We start from the raw sequence: 6,525 nt of genomic DNA, 5'->3' as shown, positions 1-6,525 counted from the left end.
GTGAGACCCAAGTACAACAGACATGATGGAGTGAAACGTATTTTTCGTAAAGTTTACGTTTGTCGTATGCATTCTTAACCTCACTACTAACCGATAGCGATAGACAACAATGACCGATAGCGATAGACAACAATGAGAACATGATAAAATCAATATCATCGGTAAAATTTGCTAGCGGTTTTAGCAGGCCTACTGCTCAGTCAATGCACAAGACAAAACCTTGTCTCCGTGTTCCCACATTGGGCATAATCTACGAAAACTCACCACGTCACGTCTCAATAGGTGTGTAAAACGTCGTCAGATAAGGGGTCACATGCGAAGTTTATGTCATAGACCGAATATCCCGCATAGGCCAAAATACCCTATCACTTACCTCGCTATTCTACTAACATTACCTACTCCTGTCTCATGGCCAAAAAAACTTAGAAAATTTCACGCCTTGAAAACAACGAGGTGAAAAGGACGAGGTAAGTGGGAGTTCCCAGACAGCCGAAGGTGTATTAGTGTGGTATGGAAGTCGGCTTCAAATAAGAGTAAAATTTAACAGTTAAAAGTCTTCGATAGATATGCATTAATTGTTTCCTTTCAATTAGATCGATACATACATTACAGCTCCTGCATTTACACTTTCAGCGGGAAATGGTAAGCAATCGCTATGATCACCTTGATGGACACCTCGATCATTGTTCCTTCTCGATAACAGTTGGTCAAGTGACAATGAGGTGGAAGGTCTTCCCCATGATTATTATCAACGTGATGAGATCAGATGGAATAGGGACGTGCTGACTAAAAAACAAACAGTGGCATCCTGTAAAACAAGGTTTGGTGATTAATAAAAACAACCCAACACAGTGATCGAGGTAGGAGATATAAATCATCTTCTGAGAACCGATATATCGGATGCTCATAAATTAACCAGTCGAAATTTATTGAGGACCAATTACTCGCAACTCCTGATCTTTTATACTATAACTTGGCCTGCCTTTTAACATAAGATTACTGGTATCAGCAAATATGGATATATACTTGGTATTAAGCGTAGATTAATCTATGCTTGCTATTATCATTGAAAATTGGAAAGTTCCCTCATAATAATTTTGGTATTGTCTGTATGTGTGATGATCAGTTTTAAGATTCAACACCTTACCTTTTGGCTCAAGGTAGGGGAGTCTATACAACACCGCAGTCCGTCGTCAGTCGTCAGTCGTCAGTCGTCCGTCGTCCGTCGTCGGTCGTCGTCTGTATCCTGTATCAAAAACAGTGACACGTTTTTTAACCACTGGGGCTATGAACTTGAAACTTTTTACACATAACCCCCAATGTCAGGTGACCTCTGACAGTGAATTTCGGTCCGATTTGATTCTTAACTTGACCACCAGAGGGCCAGAAGTGGAAACCTGAAAAGTGTGATATCTCTCTTATGAGTGACTTGTTTTCGATACAAATGGTAGGTTCTCCTAGCAAGAGACATCACATATAATACAGGTTTTGATTTGACCTAATTTTCAAGGTCATGGAGGTCAAATGGTAAAAATTGGCTGTTTGGGTGTAACTATGGCACGTTTCGTAACCACTAAAGCTATTAACTTGAAATTTGGTGCACATGTCTCTCTCACATGTAACCTCCCACACCGAATTTTGATCCGATCTGATTCTCGACTTGGCCACCAGGAGGCCAAAACTAAAAAGGTAAAAAGTGCAATATCTCGCTTATTAGTGACTTGTTTTCGATGATTTTTTTATGGTAGGTACTCCGAGCAAGGATACATCAAATGTCATACCGACTTTGTTTTGACCTATATACTATACATGTCATGTTTCTTAACCAGGATGAATTCCTAACCGCCAAATATCTTTACGGCGAGCACAATGGCCCCTGGTTGTTTCATTGAAATACACAATGCATCCGAGGTAAAACATAAATACATGTTGTTTTTTTAATGCATTTTCGGAAAAAATTATTTGTTTCTTCTTTTCACAATACGTCCTGAAATATCAGGCCACTAATTGTTAGACATGGCCTTAGATTTACAGTAACGAATCAATACATTTTTTACCAAAAATTGTCTATTTTGAAGTAGAGCTCTTATTGGCGCTTTTGTGTGGCCTGTCTATGGAAAGACTTTGGAATACTCAAATCCACTATTAACATGTCTCAATGTGTCGAGTATTGATTATTAGCATATAGCACATGAGATATTAGGCAATAATTGGGTGGATGTCATTCAAGACATGTATACATGCTTCCCGAAATTGGTGGTTTGCATTGGAACTAACTTTTTCCCCCTTGTCCGTCATTAAAGGCATTCAAGTGTGTTGACTATCTCCGTTGTCCCTCCGCCATAAGGCCTAGCTTCCCCTTATGACATCACTATTTCGGACACTCAGCGCCCCATTTCTGGAAAGGTGTATAATTTGTGTTTGTTAGGTGTAATAGTTATCCATGCAAATTGCGCATGGTATTATATACTAGTACTCGGGGTCTCTTTTAATCACCTCTTCGTATGATTTGCTAAGCGGAGAACTACATAGGGCCTTACTAGATGCATTGCCTTTGTAAAAAAAAACAGAGAAACAATGCCACGAACGAATCTAGCTAAAAGCAAGAGATAATCGCACCAGAATATTTTGGCGAGCATGACCTATTCGCTATATTTGCACGCGATTTTCTTTCTGCTACACAATAATTTTTTTATGGTCAATATTGCTAGATAGATTTTTACAAAGTGTCCAGCTGAAGGTCCAGTACATTTTATCATAACAATAGGCCTACATTTGACGATGGCTAGTGCTTTTACATTAATTTTGTACAGAAAGACCTAGTTTAGATAAAGTCATTGCTAGTCTTTATTCATATCACCCAATAATTTTGCAGATAAAAGCCGCAAGGTTGCAAAACAAGGCGAACTGATCTGTTTACAGGGTTTCCGTTTTTGTTTACTATGTCGGGGGGGGGGGGGGGATAATGCCCGATGGGATGGATCAGAGTTTTGATTAGGAATATATTTGAGGGTATGCCGAGGGTATAGGCTGCAGGGTAGATTGATAAAATTTTGAATCTCATCGTCACAAAGAATGTGTCCGTTGAGCAAAATGTTTGAAATTAACACTAGTCTATTAAAACGAGTAAAATTGACAAAAATGCATCTTTCACCAAGTTTTAACCATCTCTGTCGACATTTCACTGACATTTTTCGAGAATAATTCCGACTTTTGTCCCATGTTTGGTAGCCATTGATAGCTTGAGCCAACACCAAATAAAACACTCAACATGCTCAATGCCTCATCACACTAAGAAGAGACTTGCATGTTCAAATCAGCAGAGTCCTCTGTATTTCATGCTCTTGTGACCATCATTGGCTTTAATTGGGTACATCCATTTAATTGGGTTCATCCATTTTCAAAGCACTGGGGTCAACATCTACCAACGACTCTGCTGTGATCTGCTATAATCCACTTCCGCGAATTAAAGAGTATTTTAGCTCCTGCGCTGTTGCCGGAGTTGCGGATTCTGGAGGTCTCGGACTGGAAGTCTGTGAGGTAATTGATGGATGTCCTGCGTCAGTCTGATGAGCTTTTGGAGTTTATAGTGGCACGGATGGCAATGACTGCGTGATGCTGCGGAAAATTGCTATCTTTAATGTTACCAAAACCTGGCACTTTCAAGAGATGTTTGCGGTTCCTCTGGTACTGGAATCCTCCTGGTTTAGATCGGACATAATAAGATCCGAATTAGTCCGCTCTCCTTGTGAATCTCTCACCCTTGTCATATCCTTGTTGTCGCTCTGAATGCAGACATTATTACCTTGGACCAAATGTGTCAAAAGTTTGGATGATTTGTCCACGGATATCCTTGAATTTTGACGGAGTTCTCAGATAGGCATTTATGAATTATCTTGGTGTCTAGTACTTGTGGCTCAAGCAGGGCCTTCAGCTGTGGGAAGCGTTGAGCGCGTGCACTTAGACAAATTTTGCTGCGCTTGACAGCCGAGCACAGAGTCAATAGGAGTATTCCACCAATTTAACAAGTTCATGCAAAAGTCAGTATGATCCCTGTGAGATGTTCTTAACAGACGCTTTGAACGCTTCGCCTGGCCATTGCTAGAATGGAAGTAAGGGCTGCTCGTAGTGTTTAAAGTTCCAAGCACTACAGAAATCCTTGAATTATTTAGACCGGGGTGGCGGTCCGGGATCGGTTACTACCACATGGTGTACTAAATCTGGCAAAGTGAGATTCAAGTTCTTCACAGTTGTCTTACCGGACGTATTGTCTAGTCTTTAAAGATATTTTCGAAGTACTCAGCCCGCACCTATTGCTGAAATCAGCAGAGTAATAGTAAGTTGTATCATCGAATCACTTTGGCGGAGGTGCCGATGGCGGAGGACGCCGATGCCTTTTCACCAGTTTCCGTAAAAGGCCGTGGTCAAGTTCAACAGCAGAGTTCAGACTGTTGTAAAATTCATTCTCAACAATTCTTCATTAAATGTCTAAGTTCTGCACGAAATATGCGCTTTTCCGCTTGTACCTCACACATGTTATACGTTCGGTTAAGTTTGGGGTCGCCCGATATACCAGCTTTGAGCCACTCGTGCCTAGCGAGTAGCATGTTTTCGTTGAGAGATTTAAGATTGTCATTCCAGTGAGGACGGCGTCGTTCACGGGAATTCCTTTTTGGGATGGTCAGTTCGGTGGCTTTGCTCATAGCGCGGGTTGTATTGTCGGAAAGAGAGTCCACTTCATTTGGAGTTGGGCCCGAACACGAGTTACTAACAGGGATAGGAAACAGTCGTTCTTTTCGGCAATTAAAGGACTCAAGACACGTAACTTTTTAACAGGATGTCGCATTGGGGGTTATTTCACAACTCATTTACGCATTTAGGTACCCCAATAATCGCTATTTCACCGGTGGAGCCGTAAAATGCGCAAATTTCGAATGGATAATCCACGTACTCCATAATAGATGCTTGCAGGATATTTAGAGCTTGGCAAGTATGCCATAAAGAAAAAAAACTGGGCTCTGTGAAGCAAGGGTAAGGCTCACTTCTGCAACACGATCGCTGTCCAGATTGCACGCGGATGATAGCTGCAAGGCATTTTTTCAACATGGAAAAAGTTCCGATCCATCCTTTATTATACTGCGCCTGCATTATCTGTCACTTATGAGAAGTTCATGTGCCTGCTGAAGATTGATGGCAACAATTATTTTTTTCTGTCCTTTGAAAACAATACCATTATCGACAAGCAGTTTGTCGCTAAAAGAAAAGTATGGTAATGTGTTGCCTTCGGTGCGATTTCCCTGTCATGGTCTGACCATCCCGCCACGTACTCTACTTCTGTAGAATGCGATCATCAGCAGTAGCTTGCATTAGTTCCTCAAGTTTATTGTCGCTAATCGGAACAACTGTGAGATCATCACAGTCATTTGATCGCTGATCTGGGTTTACATCTGCTGGATTGAGAAGCCGCGCGTAAAAGAGTGTCAGCCAGTTGCAGTGCCTTTCCTGTTTTGAATACCATGTCAAACTGATATATCTTTTATCCAAGGAGTAAGCGTTGCAGCTTCGCCGGTGCTGCGGCGAGTGTGTTTCTTGTAATAGCTACCACAACGGCATGTGGTCTGTTTCTATTATTACGTCGCTTCGTAAATATAATTGTGAAACATGGAAGAGGTAAAGACGACCGCCATCAGTTCCTTTTCGATATTCGCATATCGTGTTTCTGCGCCCGACATTGCTCTTTATGCAAAAACGACTAACTTCCCGTGTTGTAAGCAAGCAGCTTCAATGCCACTTTTCGATGAATCGCAGGTTAGGGTCAGCTCTTCTTTGACGCTATAAAAAAGTCTATGAGCGAGTGTCGCTTGTTATCGAAATTTGGACATGAGAGTAGAAAGCGGGGTGCACTTACGGGGACGTCCATTGGACAGAATGAGGTTGATTCAATACCTGGCACTTTGAAAAATCAAGAGCATTCCAGTTGCGAATTGTAAATGGGAAATAACTTGTATATAGGCTGTTTGTCCGGCAAGTAAATTATGTTACTTTTTGTCGGTGTACGCGTGTTATGATGTTGTCTAATTGGCGGTAAATTCTGATATGAGATCCTTGAGATACGTTTGAGCAAGCCCCGTCAAGATATTGTAGAACATCGGAAGGCGCGCGGTGGAATATTCTGCCAACTTCTTATGAATGTCTTGTATAGGGTTTGTTTGTGTATGTGTTTTGTATTTGATGTTTTGGAGTATTCCCATATCTGCGTTTGCTGTCGACACGATAGACGGAATAGTCTGAGGTTCCTTTGTTAATGAAAGTCTATCTGAGATGTTCATAGGTAAGAACTTTTTTATTTCGACGTTCACGAGGTGACAGTGGATTACCGAGGGTATGATTCGTCTGATCATCACCATGTATATACTGTATTCATCGCATTGTATGTTATAGCCCATTTGGTATACCCCCAATGCGAATAGTTTATGTCCTTTTGTATTTCTGGTGTGCACCCTGGTATAGATCTGTCAGATGTGA

Source organism: Lineus longissimus, chromosome 14 (genome assembly GCF_910592395.1).
Source record: "Lineus longissimus chromosome 14, tnLinLong1.2, whole genome shotgun sequence".
Lineage (NCBI taxonomy): Eukaryota > Metazoa > Nemertea > Pilidiophora > Heteronemertea > Lineidae > Lineus > Lineus longissimus.
The sequence above is the reverse complement of the archived record's forward strand: the minus strand, read 5'-3'. Positions refer to the sequence as shown.